Below are 20,233 nucleotides of genomic sequence, written 5' to 3'. Positions count from 1 at the left end.
GACAATGGTCTTTATTGATTTTTTTTGTTATTTATGTATTAAGAAGAAATTATAAATAAACAGAATTTTGACAAAAAAAAAGAAAGAAAATTGTAAAAAAAAAAAAAAATAAAATACTGAAATAATTTAAACACAATTTGTGCATGTCTCTATTTTGGGTGAAATATTCTGAGTCAGCTCTATGGTATCTGTTTGGCCAGAACTAGATGGGTGGAGTGATGGGTCAGAAATGGGCTTGTAGTTTTTTTTTTTTTTGAATGAACTCAGCACATTTATTTTAATCTAGGAACATATACTTATCAGCAATAATTATTGGGTTATTTTGAGTATAATCTGGAGCCATTTACCCACTTTAGCTGCCCACTTATTTCAACTTTTTTTTTTTTCTTCAGGGAATTTATTACCAGATGAAACACCACAATATAGTATTCCCAAAGGATGAATAAAACTCACTGCCACTATTTGGAAAGAATGAAAAATGTCATACGGAAACAGTGTGCACTTTATTGTGATGGTCTTGACCCTAGTTGGAAAAAATATCTTAAAAAATGCTGAAACAAAGCTTGTTGGACTGACATAGTCTCATTATTTTGGATAAATTTGTTCCTGCTTTGTCTGGTTTCCACACTGCAGTCTTGTTAACAGTAGTCTTGACTATCCTATTAAAACAACCCCTTTCCTGGGGCCCATAATATCAAGAAAACTTACTGTTTCATGGCCTATGTTATGAATCTAATCATTAATTATTATGGTCTCCACTGAGGAAGGCAGGCATGGAGAAATATGCAATGCACCCCCTCCAACAGTAAATCATCTGCCTATATACTCATGCATGCAAACAACAACTTCCTAGTAAAGCCCAATGCATCTTCTTCAGTCTCCGCTTAGTCTGTGATACCCACCAACCTTAAACTCCTCCTTCACATTTAGTCTTTCAGGTCAGCTCTATGAGATTTATACTCTTCTGACATTGTGTTTATGTCCTGCACATGAGTTACAGTTTTTGTTGATGCTTCCTGTAGCTCAAGCATAGCATCAAACTCTTTTTTCTCAGTCTTCAGACACCTTGATGTAGCCATCTAGCTTAGTATCAGTCTTAGATAGCTGTTCCCAAATCTACAGTATAAAGGGTTAGTCCAGAGTAGCATTTTCTTTTCAGAATGTACCTCTTGCTTAGGCTAATGTATCCATATGTTTAGTCAGGTTTGCCTGTGCCAGTGCAATCTCCATCAACACATTATTCCATTTTTTTTCTCACTTATAGCCATCTTTTTTATGACTAAGGTTATATACTACAGACAAGCTTACTGTAAACATTCTATCTGACAACTAAATACAGTTATTTCTTCTGTGAGAGTGAAAAATATTACAAGGAGTGAGGTAGTATACCTTTTCGACCTACTGCTAACAGGCCACCATAACTGAATATCATCAGAATATATGTGGTCTTTTGCAGTAATTATTTTTACAACATTCCAAGTGATATTTTGTAAAGTGTGTGCATCTACTGGGATCATCCTACTATGCACCTCCTTGTGTATGGTTCTGATGGTCAATAGGTATGGAGTGCAAATGATATAGAAAATATATATCAATTTTGTACTAAGAAACCTAGTTCTAAATTTTTCTTGTTTTACCAATATAATATCGATATGTCATTTATATGCAGTGTGCTAAGAACCTTGTCTAAATTATTCCTATACACAAGCATTATATTGTAGAAGTCACATATAATATGAGCTCCTAAGTTAAGTCTTTTCTGAATACCACTTTTACACAATAAGCACCAAACTTATTCCAACAGTACAAGTCTCCTGAATCCCACTTACAGCCGTTATCTATGTCAAGGCTCAAAAACTGGCCAACAGAGTCTTCAGTGATTTTGTGGAAAATTAGAATTACCACTACTGCTTTTCAAAATCATGATAGATAAATTCTCAAATGACAGAGTTCCCCTTGCTGTTTTTAATACTTATCCTTTTAGAAAGCTCTGTGTTACCATTATAAATCAATAAATAAATAAATGTAAAAAAAAAAGATGAATTACTTTTTAGTCTGTATCATGAAAGTTGTAGCAATGCCCTTGAAATGTTCAAGTTTCTTGCTTTTAAACTTTAGGTTTATTTAAAATTCTCACAAGTCCATTTTGGATGGCAGTTGATGATTCATAGTAGGAAAAGAATTGCCAGATCCAGCACAAGGTGACCTAAGCAGCTGCCCAAGGCCTAGTGATGACTACGTGACCCAGCTTGGAAATAAAATGTTAAAAAAATATAGAAAATATCTTATTCTGATCAGCTGCTCTACATTTCACCACTCAACTGCTGCTGCTCTGCATTTGACATATACCACTCCATTCTGTGGTCAACTGTAGGAAAGAGAGAGAGAGAGCTTTTCAAAGTAGAAAGTGGAGCTTATGTGTGTGTGTGTGTGTGTGTGTGTGTGTGTGTGTGTGAACCCCAACCCCCCCCCCCCAAGCTTGCAGTACAGGGCTTTGAGATTCATTGCAGAGCTTCTTAAGATGAATTGCACGACAGAGCTTCAGTCTAGTAAGCAGTGAATTTTACCTTTAGAGAACCTGACCTTCCAACAGAGAAACTGAAACCCACAAGCTTACAGTAAAGAGTTTCGAGCTGCATTACAGAGTTTCCTGCAGAGCTTTAACTTTTCCTTCAGAGAATCTTTTAAGAAGAATTGCAGTACAGAAAATTATGAATTTTGCCTCACATAATATTTTTGCCGTCTCATTTTTATTTTTCCTTATTTTTAACCAAGTCCCAGGAGCACTCTGGTTAAGTGACCTGTTCACACAGTAGGCAAATGGAGGTTGAAAGAATCAAACCCTGTACACTTAACTAAAAGAAGCAGGTTATTAATAGCCTTAATCCTTTGTACTAACTGCTAGACAGGGGTGTGATCAGAAATGTATATTTTGTACTCAAAGCTCATGCTGTAACCCCCGGCACACATATCATTTAAAAATGTAGTTGACCTGTAAATTGTTGCCCCTGTGTACTTTGGAAAGGGATACATTATTTGTAATTGCTGACAGTTATAACCATAAAACAGATGTTTTTAGGGTTTAGCATACCTATCAAGTAATCATGTTTTGTATAACTGTACACAGCAAACACTAATTTAGACTTTTTTTAACCCTTCTTTGCTCTTTGAGCCATAATATATCTAGATATGCTCAGACAAAATGTGCTCATTTCAGTACACTGAGTGTGCCTAGCTACTAGACCTTCACTAACTTAACTGTCTTCTGATAAATCGCTGAAGATTACAGTTATTCAATAATAGAGGTCATTGGAGTTCTGGTTCAGAAAATGCATGTGGATGCAACACCTATCATTCTGCTAACATTTCAAATCAACTAAAATTGTCTAGCACTTAAGGATTTGAGATTTTAACTAATCGTATCCTGTAGTCAAAGGTACATGGTTTGAATCTTTCTGGCTTTATTTGCTTTCTGTGTGCCTTTGACCAAGTGACTCAGACAGTGCTGCTGGCTCACTTCTGAAAAGTGACACTTAGACCAGTGGATTTATAGTATTTAAAATTTGCCCTCCCAACAATATTTTTGGCTTTCTCCAGAAACCTGAGCAAAGAAGTTGAGAGATATTTTCATCTGTTGTAAAATTTGTGGCTTCTTGGCAAATTCTTGGCAACTGAAGTCATTAAATAATAACAGACGTGAGTTTCAGACTTTGTATGATTTATAAATGCTTGCTAATGCAAATCTTGTTATTCTAGTATCTTTGCAATTATATAAACAAAATATTTAAAATCTGTTGCTGACTTTTTGGTCTGAGTTTCTGATTCTTGAGCTACGTAGTTGAGAGGGCAGAGGGAAGCTGAAATGCATTCTTCTGAATGGCCCTGAAAGCAATGAGCCAGGATGTATGTCTGACCTGTTATTTATGAATTTATTTACTCGTTTGATCTTAAGCAGATATTTGAGGTGTGCAGTCATACAAGCTGTATAATTGATAGTTGTGTGTTTTGTGTGTGTGTGTGTGTGTGTGTGTGTGTGTGTGTGTGTGTGTGTGTGTGTCTTTGTATAAATACTTGGTCCAGACCTCTCAACTGTCCCAAATTCCTCGGTTTTTACCGAGTTTTGGGGTCCAAATAATGGGCTGCCACGATTTCTGAGTGGCACTCCTTCATTTCTGATTTATTCACAGTTTTATTTTTTATTTTTTTAACTTTCGCGCTTCATGTGCTGATGTCATCACATGCACGATGACATCAGCACCACCAGCCTGTCGGAATGCTCCGTGCACATACGTAGCACATATTTCCGGCTCTGGTTCAAATGCTTTTGCGAGCGGGAGTTACCAGAGCCAGAAAGGTGTTATGCGAGGAGTGTGGGGATTTTGTTTACAAGAAGCTCGCTGTGTGTGCATGTAATGAAGAAGGGGGATTTTATTTCCAAGAAGCTTGATGTGTACGGTTTAATGAAGAAGCTCGGAGATTTGAGTTACGAGGAGAATGTGGGGAGTTTATTAACGAAGAAGCTCGCTCACCTTTTATTTAGAGGTAAGTGGTGTGTGTGTGAGTGTACCAACAGCAATGTGAAGAGGAACAAAGAAATCTCACTGTCAGATAAGAAAGGAAATGGTCTTACATTCAGTCTGGATGGCCTCTTTATTTGCTGCCTCCCACTCCAAGGAATGAAGAAAATATTTTTTTATGAGAACAATGTGCATATGCATGTCTGTGTAGGTGTATGCATTTGTGCATTTATGATAGGTGAATAAAGTCAAAGAACAGCTAAACAAAGTCAGTGGAACACTTGTGCTTTCTAAATGCTGATAAATGCAACTAAGAAGAACATAATGAATGCTTGGACAAAGCTTCTGGTATATCAAAACCCAGCAGAGAAGATTTTGGGCACATGATAGTACTTGAGTAATTAATGAAATATATGTATAAATACTTCGAAGTAAAACAACCCAAAGATGACATATCTCCTCAATTTTTATAGATTCTGTTTTGTTAATCTACAGGATGCCGATACTTGCTGTTGTGTCATTCACCATGTCATACTATTTAGTAAATACTGCTGTCTACACTCCTGTCTTGTTGTATGACTGCCTTACTCTCTAGATGTTTGGTTGTACAAATGACCTAATGCTCATTAGTATATTAACACACACACACACACACACACACACACACACACACACACACACACACACACACACACACACACACACACACACACACACACACACACACACACACACACACACACACACACACACACACACACACACACACACACACACACACACAGTTAATAAATGAATACATAAATAAATAAACTAAGAGAGAGACTTGAAAAGGACTGAGTCCTCATTGATGCACAATGCAAAATAAGCAGACATGCTTCACTTGCTGTCAGAGCTGGATCCAGAACAAGGCAACCTAGGCCTAGGGCCTGGTGCTGGCTGGGGAGCCTATTATGTCCACAACAAAAACAAACAAAGAAAAAACATAAATCAGACACTAGTAAGTGGAGGTAGCATAAAATGCAAGTCAGTTAGTCACAAATCAGAAACATTACAAAAAAAAAATTCACTGTACTTTAAATTCCTCCCTCCCAACCCCAAACCCCATACTGGAATTCTGTCTACTGGCTTAGTTGTTAAATTGTCTTCTCACATCCCAGTTGCAAATTAATACCCCATAAGTCTTAATTACTTGTTTTCTTGGCAAGTACAAAACAATGCAACTGCAAATGTTTGCTGCTATGGCAAAGGATGTACTCTAAAGGCAATAATATAATTTGAATGTGGAGATAAAGATGAGCAATCTGCACTAGTGAAAGAGAAAAAACATTATCTGCAAAGAAGATGGCAATAGGGATAGTGAGTTTAGCAGCTCCTGCAATTGGCTGCAGATATATTGGCAGGCTAATTAATGCCCATAAATACATCAAGCAGCCACTACATCAGTTGTTTTATGAGAAATACAAGAGAGTGGGAAGTTGGCTTAATGATTAAGGTGTATACCTTAAAGACATAAGGTACAGAGTTTGATCCTCACATAGGGTAATTTGCTTGTTTTAAAATGGCCTACAAGGGAAGTTGGTCTAGTACTAATCTATGACCCTATAAACCTAATTGTTTTTCTTTCTCACCACTGTTGTGATGCCAAGCCCATTGTTAGAGTTCTGCAACATGTGCTGGCGATCATGGATTTATTTTCTGGAGCTGAATGGGACACTCTGAGCCTGAGCTTAATTGCTGTATTTATTTATTTATTTATTGATTGATTTCTATTTTAATGCCATTTTTATCTGCTCTGCACTCTCTGCTCTGTGGGAGTTTGTTACTGTTGTGAGGTGCCTGTTGCTGTTTAAAGTCTGAAGAGTCACTGGTTCCTTACTCGGTTACTCTGTTCCTTCACTGTAACAGTAAGGTCAGATATGGTAATAATATCTCAGAAACTAATCCTGGCTTATAAACATATCATGACTCACATGTCTTAGTAAACATTTAAGTCAATTTGTCTACATAAGAAAGAATGTATGAGAACAGATTGCTTGAGTCTGATATTTTGAAAAGTAAACTTTACTTTCTTCTGTTTTCTTAGTTAGAGTGTGTTTGAATTAGAGGGAGCAATTAAAACAAGCATGTGGTAAAGTTATATGTAGAATAGGAAACTGTAGTTATTCCTTTCCTTCCTATTGGAGGTACTACGATGGTTCAGTGGTTATCATTATTTCTTTGCAGTTCCAGATTGTTTAATCCTTTTCTTAACTCACTTAAACCTGCAGGATTTTTAATGTAGTCCATTTTCTGAAAAATATGCTAATTTAACTATATTGAATTTGCCTCCCCTAGTGGTCTGGGACGTGGCTGAAAATGTTCTGTGAAACAGTTCATTCTTATCATCAATTCAGGTAATCCACAAACTTTGTCTCTCCCATAAAGCAGCAGAGTATTTTGTTTGGGCTTCCTTCTCCTTCATTTAATTATTTTATCCCACTACATCTGAATCTGTAGCTCATATCTGTTTAATGTTAACCTAGAAATTCAAAGAAAAAGGATCCCTAACAGCATTAATTACAAAAAGCAAGTTTTCTTTTAATGTCCTATCTTTTACCATGAACAGATTAGATAAGAACGAGGCATGATTTGGGGTATAAAGATTTATTCTTCCTTTTTTATATAATTACTAATAAAAACAAGGAATTTCACAGAATATGGCATTTTAGGGTAGATTATTCACTCAGGATAACTGCATTTCTTTTCATGTTTGCTATTTACCTTACTTCTATTTGCTTCTTTTGTTTTGTATTTAAAATCCATTTTCATTCTGCCTGTATTAAACTCTTCTTGTTTCATTTTTCTGTACAAAAAAAAGGATAAATAATCACCCAGAGTCAAGTACAAATAAAAAATCACACCTTTTAAAATATTAGTAGCATTCATCTGAGAAGCTGACAGAATAAGTAAATGTGAATTTTCTGAAGTAAAACAAGAATCTCACTAGTGACCTCAGCTAGGAGGTTTACATGATAGTTAGAATGTGATTTATACTTAAAACAGTTGTTTTAATGAATCTGTATGATTCAGTATTACATATTATGAATAGTAGTTAAAAAATCTTAAGGTCTGAAAAGTTTTAATGCCAAGTCTATTTTCATTGTGAGACAGTGTTGCTTTATTTAGCAGATATCTATTAGTGCTTGTGTGCATTGTGCTATAAAATGTAAAAATAAAATCAAAATAATCATTGTAGAAGTAAGGCAGCATGCACACATTATGCACACATTAGTGTTTATGGTAAATGGGGTGAAATAGTCAGGTAATGGGACATTGGAATGGCTGCAGGGGGACTCTGGTGCCATATTTTGGTTGTCTGTTCTTCAGTTTGCGTTTGAAAGTTGGTATCCCACAATTCCATTGGAGTGGGTGTGGTTAGTTAATTATCCATGCAAATTGTATGTTAATCAGCATACAGATTTGTAGCTATTTTTCATGGGCCTTGTCCAGATTTTTGATGTTTCCAGGTTGAGAGATATGACTTGGTCCCTTCATCCCACAGTAGTAAACAGTAGCATCATTTTATCAGCCATAATTAGTTGGGTACAATCCTTGGTCTCCTTGTTTTGTTGACTGCTGACAGTGTGGCTATTATTTAGCTATGAATAAACTGGTCTGTGAATTTAATTTTAATATTTTAACTATGAATTCATTTTAATCTAGCTTCTTTTTTTGCAGGCACACAGGTGTGAAATGCACCGTGTTAGGCTACGACACTCTTGCCTGATAGCTAGTGTAGATGAGTCAGTCTATGAGCTGTTAATGAGTTGTTTCTCAAGTGCAAAGTTTGATTCTGTCAGCATTTGTTTGTCTACCATGTGATTCTGACCAAGTCATTTCACCAGAAAGTGCTACTGAGTTTCCACTGAAAAGGGACACACATCCAGTGGGTTGTTCCACACTGTTAACAAATGTGTTACATATTAGTCTTTTCAATTTCTGTACCATTCACATAGCTACTAATTAGTGTTTCAGTATATGCTTTAGGATTATGAATCTTAGCAAATCTCTTGTAGTTTAATGGGTTGCCAAATACATTTTCAATGAATGTGAGTTTCAAGGGAAGAGGTCTGTTGTTGCTCATGTTAAGTCTGTATTCAATGTCTGCCAGTGTTTTTTGCAGTATAATTTGAAGTAAAATTTTTAAATTAAATCCAAATCTCTGTGATTATTGTAAAAATAAAAAAGAAGATATTAAACACACAGTGACAGGTGCAAGCATCAAGTAGTGTTTATAGTAACTGGGGAGAGAAAATTAAGTAATGAGATATTGGTATGATTGGGGAGGTGGGTGGTTGGTCCATTTTTAAGGTTAGGTCTCATGCTAGGCATTCAGATCTGCCAGTACTGATCAGCAAAAGACATCAGAATAAAAACAGATTTGTTTCTGCCTGCTGTCTGTACTAATAATGTGACCCTTACTTCCTCTCATAAACATAGAAAGTAGCTACAATAGAAGGATGTGTATTTGCCTACATTTTCTTAAGAATAAAAGGTCTGAAACTCAAATGTATGTCATTATTTTGTGCCTTCAATCCTCAGAAATTTGTGTTATAAACCAAGCATTCTATGAGGAACAGACCAAATATATGAGCCAAAACTCTGGACATTCTGCAGAAATCTGGACATTTGAGAGGCATTGCAAGGTGAATATAAACATAAGTGACTGTGTTACACTGCCTTTCTGACAGCACTAAGTGTTTTACAGCTTTGAAAGCTGCCAAATGATTAGCATTTTTTATTTTCTGTAACTAGTAGTGCATGGAACAGATAAAGCTCCATTACTACAAATAATTATGATCAGGTCACTAATCATAATCTTTATGTGTTCTCGACATGGATACCAAGATTCACCTCTGAAGCTTCGCTCTCAAGGTGAATTTCTTAGCACCATGTCTCAAACACAAAATAAATACATTATGATCAGTGATTTGATCATAATCCTGTATATAAATTTACATACCAAACTGACATAATGTAGGGTAATGTGACACTCTTCCTACCCACCCATAGGTTCATAGGTTCATAGGTTCATACTAGGCTATCTGCCCGAGGGCATTTACAAGCCTAGCCCATCGTTTTGTGGCTTACGCCACCCCTTTAGTACGGGGAACTAAACCCATTATTTTGCTGTGCCTCTGTCGAGCAATGACACTGAGGTAATCCCTGGGGTATATCTGCGATCTCCCATCCATTGGTCAAGATTTCTCTTGAACAAGGCCAGTGAGGTGCTCTGCCTCACATGTACCGGGATTTTGTTCCACAGCATAGGGAGTCTTTGGGTGATGAATCTATCCCTCCAGCACGTCCTATTAATAGTCGTGTCAAGGTTTAAGTCTCCCGCCCTTGTGGCTCTGATGGATCTGGATTTTTTGAGGTGAAGCATATTCATCAAATCTGGGTTTGACATGGCCTTGTATGTTAGGCAAAGGTCACCTCTGAGCAAGCGGTGCGACTGAGTAGAGCTGGAGTTCTTTCAGTCGGGCAGCATAGGACAGATTTTTGAGACCCTTTATCCTTTTGGTGAGGAACTTTTGTGGCCTCTCCAGCTGCTGCAAGTGTCGGGTCAGATACATTCGAATGGGGCATTGTACTCAATCATTGGTCTGATGAGTGATGAGTAAAGGGAGACTATGACCTCCCTTGATCTAGATGAGAAACCCTTCATGATAAGGTGGGCAATGTAGAAGGTCTTCCTAACTACTTTAGCTACATGGGTGTCAAATGACAGACTACTATCAACCTGGGTCCCCAGGTCCCTGATAACTTCTTCTGCGCTCAGTGGATTGCCACCTATTTGGTAGCTAGGGGTAACCTTGTTTTTCCCAAAGGGTATGACTATGCATTTTTTGGCATTTAACTTTAGGCCGTGGCTCTGGCACCAGTTATCCGTTTCTGTGAGACCCTTCTGAAGGATATCTGTGTCAGATGTGTTTTCTACTATGGCGCCCAGTTTGCAGTCATCTGCAAACTTGGTCAGCCATAACCCTCCTGTGTTTGCTTGTACTTCGGAGAAGTAGATGCCAAACAAGAGTGGGCCCAGGACTGAGCCCTGTGGGACACCACTTGTGACAGGCTTTGAGTCTGACATGGCGCCAGCAACTCTGACCCTGTGGGTTCTGTCACTCAGCCAGTTTGCAACCCATCTTGTGATGTATGGGTTGACATTTAAGCTGATGAGTTTTTCAATGATACCTGAGTGGGGTATTGTATCGAAGGCCTTAGCCAGATCGAGGTAGGCTGTATGGACTGCCTTTCCCTCATCAATGGCTTTGGTGACTGTTTCGAAAAAGTCAACCAAATTTAAAAGGCATGATCTGCCTTTGACAAAGCCAAACTGGGTTGGATCCAAAGTCTGCAAATTCCCTATGTCTTTATTTATGAGGTCCATTATGATCCTCTCCATGGCTTTGCAGATAAGGCTTGTCAAACTAATGGGCCGGTAATTTCCAGGGTCGGTGGAGGCACCGCCTTTGTGAAGTGGTACCACAGTTGCAGTGCACCACTCCCTGGGTACGTATCCAGAGGTAAGACTTTGATTAAACAGCTGTCCTAGCTGTGGGTTTAATTCCTCATTGAGTTCATGGAGCACACAGCCGGGGACACCATCAGGTCCCATGGATGCTGTGTTTTTTGCTTTGGAGAGAGCAGTTTTCACTTGGACGCTGGAGATGTTTGGGGGGCTGCAATCGTTTGGTATAGATATCCCTCCTTTTGGGGGGGGGGAGAAGTTTGCACTGAACCTGTCAGCCAGTATGTTGGCAATGTCTGTAGGATCAGTAATCTTCACATCATTTTGAACTAGCTCTGAGCATATCTGGGAGTTTCCTCCCAGGTTTCTAACATAGCTAAAGAAAGCCTTATGATTGTCTTTTGAGTCTTTAGCTATTTTTCTCTCGAAATTTGCTTTGGAAGATTTTATGAGAGCTCTTAGTTTTTGACTTATAGTGATCAAGGGTGTCTTACCTTTTAAGGATTTTGCTCTATCTTGTAGTAGCTTCCTCCTTTTGTTGTAGAGTTTGTTTATGGCTGGGGTCCACCAGACTGGATGCTTGCCTTTGGTACAAAGAGTCTTTGTTTTGTTTGGGATTGCCTTATCCATGCAGTCCTGTAGGTGCTGGTAGAAGGCATTTGTAAGTGATTCAGCGGCTTGAGTACTGTTTTCCGCCGGCTTGGGGGCCTTAAAGGAGACCACACTAGTCTTTAGAAGTGTGAAGTCGGCTTTTGAGAAGTTCTTTACTATGGTCTTTTTTATTTCAGGTGGGGGTCTCCTGATCTCCTGATCTCCTAATCTCCTTTATTTTTCATTTTGCTTATCAAGCATATTTGGTGCAGTATTACTTTATTCTGTCTACAACATGAGGGAGTACATATTGAAAACTACTTGTATCTGACTTCCTACACATAAATGCACATATCATGCACAATTTTTTATGTAACTGTTACTATAATTTACTATTAAAACTGTCAGACCTGCAGTATGTTGTGATGATGAAAGGCAATGTATAGGATCTCTGTAATGCATATCTAGTGAATGATAAAAAAGTAGATCCTCACTGAAAAAAATATGCAAAAATGGAGCAGCCCTTCAAAATAACAGGGGCTCTGTTTTTGGTTGGGTTTAGTGGCACAGTATAACTGCAAGGTCCCTCATTCTATGTATCCTATGTTTCTAGCTAGTTACCCATCCAGTCATCCAGACTAGTCTTAATGGTAGTTAGGGAAGTACACTGCTCAATAGGTAAGATCAGTCTATTTCAGAAATGGTGAATATGATGGGTTAGGTATCTGTCATGCCACCTGGTATTGATATGGTAATCTAGGTTTAGAACTCTACAGCACATATTTGCTTTACCACTGGATCTAGTTAAGTGAAGGAGTTCAAAGAGTGCTGGGTCGTTCATAGCATGGAAGGGTAAGCAGAGATTACTCCTGAGGAGTCTGTGTGCCACTGAGCAAAGAGACAAGGATTTTAGTTGATCCGAGCTGCTAAAGGAGCTGATACCTGAGATCTTATTAGTAAGGAGACAGTAAGGTCTGTCCAGTTTAGGTGATTAGCAAGGTGCATGCTGAAAAATATATCATATTCAATGATGGGCCTGATAAGAGATGCATAAACTGGGACTATAGCTCCTTTGAACCACGAGGAGAGTTGTGCAAGGTTCAAAGGAAAGTCTGTTATTAACATATGTACCAAATTCCTGATGACTATGCCAAATTTAAGTGGAATATAATCTATATGGTAAACAGTGATTATGCTAGACTGACCAAATTAATTTATGGTGCATTTATTGATTTATCCCTTTATTTATATTTGCTAACCAGGTGGGTGGACTAGTCTCATGAAAATTTTCAGACATGACCTGGGCCAAGAAGGGAAGTTATTATACAAATACACAATTGGTAAGACAATACAAATACACAACTAGTAAAATGTCTAATTAGCATATACAAAGCAACACAGTACAAAGGTAGTAATTTACAAATAACACTTCATTACAAATGCACTTCACACATTAAAACTCTACAATAAGACTGAGTCCAGATAAAAGTCATTTTAAGAAAAAGAAAAATATTATTAGAGAACTTAGAATATATAGACAAGTTGAGTAATGCCCAGCAATTTAGAACCATGGTCTAAATCAAAACTATATTTGCTTAGATTAGCTGTAGCTTGGCTGAGGGGGCAAATAGAAGAGAGGAAAACAGGTTTTGTTATGAAGGTTTTATATGGCTCCCTTCTAAATTACATTTACTTTCTGCAACAAGATTTATTTTAATTTGATGTTTAATGTCTGGGGCTAGTTATGGCTGTAATGGATTGAGGAAGGAATTTCGAAAATGCTGGTGCAATTTTAAAACGGGCAATTTCGGTGCTTATAAGTTTCAATGGGGGTCTTATCAAGTGGAGCATTTCACTTGATGTAAGTGAGTGGTTTGGTTCTGTGATGTGTAGCATTTTTTTTAAACAGACAGTATCTTTCAACGAGCAGCTTAAAAAATGTAAGGTGGATAGAGCAGCTACTGGTAGATCTTTTTTCTTAGAAGTGTAGTGCAGCGCTGATCATTTAAATTAGTCAGTTATATAAATCTCAGTATTTTGTTCTCAGATGCCTAAATAAAGTAGATAATTTGAACAGAAAGAGGGAAGTAATAATAGGAAGACCATATTCCAATCTGAGGATTTTTATGTTAATAGCAGTAGCACACCTAGCTTCTGGAGAGAACAAATTGGATATTCCATAGGAAACTGTTCGCTGAGGAAGAACTTTGACTACCTGAACTTCTGTATCTGCAAAAAAGTTAAGAGTTTGATCAGTGGTAATCCCTAAATATTTCTAAGTAGTTGCAGAAGGCACAGGGGTTCCTGAGGAATCTATTATAATAACAGGCTAAGTGCTTCTAAGTTTCTGTGAGGTCTGTAGTAGCATAATGGAATCTTTGACAGTATTGATGGGCAGTCAAGCCAGTCCAGATCTGTTCAAACTGTAGTTGCAGTTATCTGGAAATAGTGTAGGAAGAGGTTCCAGTCAGTGTAAAGGCAATATCATTTGCATAAAGAATGCAGTTGATATTTAGCAGATCCCAATGGAGATTGTTTACATAAAGAGCAAAGAATAGTAGCCCAAACACAGAACTTTGAGAAACAGCCCTGTTAATGGCTCCATTAAGTACAATGCTCCCTTTCACTTTATGATAAATGAGCTGTTGGCTAGATAGCCTTTAAACCAGTGTGTCACCTTCTTAGAGAAACCACACACATTCAGTTTATGCAGGAACATAGTGTGGTCAACCATTTAAAACCTTGTTTTAGATCAAGGAACAGGGCATCTGATAAAAGTCATGTGTTCATATTTTTGAAGGCTTGATTGGTGAGAGAGTTTTTTTTTATTTTATTTTCAGAGTAGGCCTATCACTAATACCCAAAACATTTGTTTTAGTCCTTGCTAGAGATTTCTTTATTAATATATACACATTATTTTGATTCCATATAAAAAGAGATAGCAACTCATGTCACAACACTGAACACAAAACATATACAGGCTATATTCCAGTACTGTTCATATACAATTATAAAATCAAACCCCATCAGTGGTTCCAACCATAGAATTAATCTCTTAAACAATATTTAAAACTGTTGAACAAAAATGTTCCAATGTATTGTCCATTTTACCATATCAGTGTTTTTGTTCTGCCAAGATTTTAATTTAAAATGTAAGCCATAGAATGCAGAGATGTTCACATCTGAACAGCATTTTCAACAAGAAAACATAAAATTCAGAAGTGTGGAGACCACTGTCCTAATCCAAAGAAGTCCATCATCCCAAGACCATGTGCTGCCTTGTCCCAAACAAACCAAAATTTATAATCCTGTACTGTGGGAAGGGGGGGGGGGGTCTGTAGTGCTCACTCTATAGCCTTGACCATTTTCTATCATAAAGTCTGTGCACAAGGACACTCCCAAGCAAAGGGAAATAGTTTGCCTTGGGAGCCTGGCAATGCCAACACTTATCAGTATAGCTTCAACCTGTCTCATATAAAATGCTCAGCGTCATATACCAGTTGTAGAGTAATTCTGTGTACGCAAACCTGGCTAATAGGGGCCACCTTTGATCCAGTGAGTTATGTATGCAAGCTGATCATTGTTAATGGGGCATTGCATTGTCCAACTGCTTACTTCAGTCTATGTACACTACACTACCCATGTTACCATCTTTTCTTAGTGATATAGTATATATATATATGATCCACTGGTTATGCCTTCCCATTCTTCCCCCACCATTTTCTACACATGAGGCATAACCTCTACACTCGGTAGGCCTGCATTGTGTTGTTGTACCACTTTTAATATACAATCTGTTAGCTAAAAGATTCTCACCAGCTTTTTGAAGCAAATGTGTGTGTATATATATATATATATATATATATATATATATATATATATATATATATATGTTGTAGCTGGCCTCAAAAATGAACTGTATTATGTGCCGTATTCCAGAAATCTGATATCCACAGCATACCCACATTGATCCACCTGTTCCACCAATTGGGCTTATTATTACCCTAGAATTCTAGGATAGTTCCAGACTAATGAACTTTTAGTAACAATCCCACATTCCTTTCCACTTAGGCTCTTCCCTCCAGCTTTAAACCAGAGCTCAATCCCTCCAGGATCCTAGACTTTATAGGCCAGAGGGCATACCCTTGTGGGCTTAACCAGAAATTTAACATACAGTTCTGCCTTGAAATTCACTATTTTAATCTGATCTCTCACCTGTGTATAGTTTCAAACAATGACTGCACTATCATACCTTGTAAAGTGCAGAACCCCAAACCCTCCATATTTCTTGAGAAGAAATATCTTCCTCCTACTAACTTTAGGAGTCTTCCCTTCCCAAATGAATGTAAAAGTCAAGTTTTGAGCTCTTTTAACTTGGGGGAGTATAATAAGTGAGGAAGAGGTCTTAACAGAAAAAGGATTTTTGGCAAAACAGACATCCTGATAGATTGAATTCTCACTAGAAAGTGCATCTACAAACTCTTCCAGCCAGAAAGTACTCTCTCCAACTATATTGCAAAATGGGGGTGAAATTGTTTTTTGTCACATTCTCCATGTTTACATTCAACATGATCCTTAAATATTTCATTTCTAAAATGATTCTGATACCCTGTGAGAGTGATATTCCTCCTTATATTTGTGTCCTCTTTGACAAAAGGAAAAACCCAGATTTAGCTCTATTCATCTCAGGGCCTGTGCTACAAACCATGCCTTCCAGCTCCTCCATGATGGTTGGTAATGGTGTGAGTCCCTACAGGAAAATTTTAATATCAGAGCAGGATTTGTTAACCCCCCCCCCCCAGGTTGCAGTCATCAGTAATCTTGGTTAGCCATATATCTTTAATGTTGACTTTTAAGGTACAAAAATATATACCCAAGAAGGGGGTGGGGGCCCAGAATAGAAGTCTGTACAATACTACTGGTGACATTTTTCTATCAAGAGCAAATACCTCGGAACTTAACAATATGAGTTTGGAGGGTCTATACTGAATGCTCGAATGTTTAAAAGTTCGAGTGTCATATGGTCGACACCATATGATCAAACTTTTAAAAGTTCGAACATCCAAAAAAAAAAAAATAACATGAATAACCTACCTGAACGTTTTAAGTAGGGGGGCAAGCAAGCCCCACTGCACCCCCCACACCCCCCACTGTTTAAATATACCAACTCCAAGATCGCACTACAGTGCAGAAAAGGGAAATCTTTCCATTCCACTCTGTATGAAGATCTCCATTTTAAAACGTTCGAACTTTCAAAAGTTCGATCATATGGTGTCAACCATATGACACTTGAACTTTTGAAAGATCGAGCATCCAATATAGACCTGGGTTTGGATTGCCAGTTACTTATCCAGTGAACTATATATGGGTTAATGCTGGATTGAGAACGTTAGTCAATAATCCCACCATGAAGAGATAGTTTCAAAAGCTTGGCAAGGACCTTATAAGCAGTGTGGACTGTGTGCCCCTTCCCCATGGGTTCAGTAAGCCTTTCAAAGATATCCACCAGTTTGAACAGACATGATCTGCTTTTCAAAAGCTGAACTGGCATGTATCTTGATAATTAAGGTTGCTTCTATCATTGTTTATTAGTTCAGCTATAATGTATTCCTTAGCCTTGCAAATAATACCGTCAATACAAATTGGCCTGTAATTCCAGGTGTGAGTAGAAAGACCACCTTTATACAAGAGAATCACAATTGTCATTCTCACAGCTTGGGAACATAACCATAAGAGACACTTGGGATTTGGTCTGAAGAATTAACTGAGGAGTTTTGCTAGGTGGGACTTTCTACTTATCAGACATTCAAGGATATTGTCAAGAGAAGTAGTATTTTTAATTTTGAAAAATACAAAAAGATTTGGTCCAAGCTAATATCAAGAGGTAGGGTGTGAGAAAGAATGGGTGTGACAAATGGCAAACAAGATGAGTGGAATGAAGCTGAAAGAGACTTTATCTGCAAATGTTTTTGCAATGCCCTTGGGGTAAGAGAAGAAGGTACTGTTGGAAATAAGTTCAGTACATTGTTATTAGTTATATCTTAGCTTCTTTAGTTGCAACAGTAAGTTTAGAGTTTATCTTACATTTCCTAGGGGTAAACATGGGAGGCCTACTTACCAGTTGTAAATCCCTTTTATAATAATGAGGTATTAATATTTTACCAATGGCCAGGAACTTTTTGTTTTTATTATAGAGTTTGTTGATGCGGTGGTTTCGTCATATGGGTTTAATATTAAACTTGCAATATTTCAAGTGGCATGAAAATTCAGAGGAGGAGACAGCAGCTACATTTACAAGGTTTGTTATGGAACTATACCATTTCTAATTATCAGTAAGATCAGTAAATAGTAAATAATTTATTTATTAATTAATAATTAATTTACTTTTATTGGCATTTGATTACCAGGAAAGTCTGACTGGGTAGGAGCCCATTTTCAGCAGAGCCCTGGGGAGGAAAGTTCTAAAGTATTACAAAGCATTTTAAGAACAATAATTTTATAATCTTTAAAAACAATACAAAAAAATCTAAAGTTTAAATAATTATACCAAATTAGACATAATATGAAAACATTGGTTAAGAATAGATATAAGTTATATGACAATGATTTAATATTTAGAGAAATGTTAGCCAGTTTACAGCAAAGTTAAAGGTAAGTTAATATAATACATCTAGTTCCTGAGAAATGCTCTTATGAAGACGATCACTCTCTCACAATAGTCTATATGTTCATGAAGGTTCTGCTTGAGAGGATCTCATTTTGCAAACCCTTCCAAGGCAGAAAGAGTAATGTTATTGGAAAAAGGAAGTAAAGATGAAAGCTAACCTAATAGATAAGAGGAGGGAAAAAATAAAACACAATTACATGACTACTTGCAGTCTGCTCTGGCATTTATATTGTTGCAGGATTTAATTAAGAAACAGCTGTTGCTCCATTTGTTTGGTTTCATCAAGTTAGTGGTCCATGTATGTTTTATTTTATTTATTTATTTACTTATTTATATTTTGTTAATCCAGATAGCTGACTGGGAAGCAGCCATTCTTAGTGGTAGCCTAGGGAGAAACGTTCCATAGATCATAAACAACTGACAGGTTGCATTTCATCAAGTACACGTATGGCACATTAAGTTAAAAACTGGCATTGTAGAAAATACAAAATTACTAGCAACAATGAGTATGCATGGTGGTAGAAAGATGGTCATTAGTTAATTTTCATAACTGGTTAGCAGTGAACAGTTCCAAAAGCTGCACTGGGTTGATGCTCATGGCACTTTCAATTGGTTAGTTTATGTTATATGATGTTATAGGATCACAGCACTGTACAACCTGTAAAAAAGCAAATGGATGTGTGTCAGTAATGAATTAGGAAGAAGTAGGTGTATTAGGACTGAGCTGTGATGACTTTGGATGGTTTAGGGGTGTTCAGGGGTGTGAATGAAGATGGGAACAGAGGAAGAATAATGACAGTATCATGTACCAGTATGACTGGGGAGATGTTATGAGAGAGGAAAGTAGAGTTCTAAGTGGTTATCTAAAAAGAACAGAGAGCAAACAGATGGGGATCATATTTATATGGGTGTTAGTAGAAATAATATTCCATCTTCAGCTGACAGACAGAGGGAGAGAGAGAAAAGAGGAAAACAATTGAGGATTAACTGGTGGAATGGGAAGTCATTCCAAGCTCCAACATATCTATACTCTGCATTGTCATGCACCAGTTCATATAGGCCAGAACAAAACCTGCAATGCTTCCAGCCTGAGAGTTTCTTGCAAGACATTCCACTGCTTAGGCAAGATGAAAACAATGATCTCCGAGATTGTTACAGCTTCTAGATGACTCCAGGAGGGAAACTCCTTTGAACCTAAGTACCTCAGGGTATTTATTAAAACAAGTTACTACAATATTTACAAATGCACATTTCATGTTACAGAGCAGTCTGGCACCAAATCTGTAGTGAGCAAGTTGTAATTTATTGCAGAAATCAAGACAACCTGACTGCTTCATTGAAATGAAGTGGTGTTTTCTCCAGCCTGAAGGGGTGGTTCATTTGTATGACTTATGTAGACTGCTTTATGATTTTAAATAAGATAACTTGTGACCATGGCAGTTCCAAAAATAATATAAAGTGACTTGATAACTGCTTTCTTGCCTTATTAGTTTTAAAATTATTCATTTACAAAACTCGCTAATTTTTTACAGAAACACAAATGTAATTTTTAACATCCCCGTCTTGAGATGAGGGGCATTTTCCAAAGTCAGATTGATTTCTGTTGTAGGTTTACTGTTACCGGTAACAGGAGGAGACTGTTCAGTTCTGCCACCAAGATTTTTCCCCAGTGAGCATGCAGGTGTCAGCGTTGTAACTAAACATATAATGTCATTGCCTAACTAAATCACATTATGAAAAATATTATTACTACTTGTTGAACTTACAATGGCATATTAATAGGGCTGTGCTCTTGGGTAATAAAATGGAAGACAGACAAGGAAAGATAAAAAAGGATATGTGCACCTTAATGGCTGTGGGAATGTTCAAATTACTATTTTAATATACAATTTGTTAGAGTTCTTCTTTTTTTCTCCTCTTCTATGTTATGTAGCAGAATAGATA

The 20,233-nt window shown here is 37.3% G+C and overlaps 1 protein-coding gene across 1 annotated transcript in view; it reads right to left on the bottom strand.

Annotated features, from left to right (window-relative positions):
- LOC122810931 (lectin-like) overlaps positions 1-20,233 on the bottom strand; it is a 160,955-nt gene that overhangs the window by 14,415 nt on the left and 126,307 nt on the right. The window lies entirely within an intron of this gene.

Source organism: Protopterus annectens, chromosome 9.part0 (assembly GCF_019279795.1).
Source record: "Protopterus annectens isolate FY-2018-M chromosome 9.part0, PAN1.0, whole genome shotgun sequence".
In the NCBI taxonomy this organism is placed as follows: Eukaryota; Metazoa; Chordata; order Ceratodontiformes; family Protopteridae; genus Protopterus; species Protopterus annectens.
This window is presented reverse-complemented; position numbering and strand designations above follow the sequence as displayed.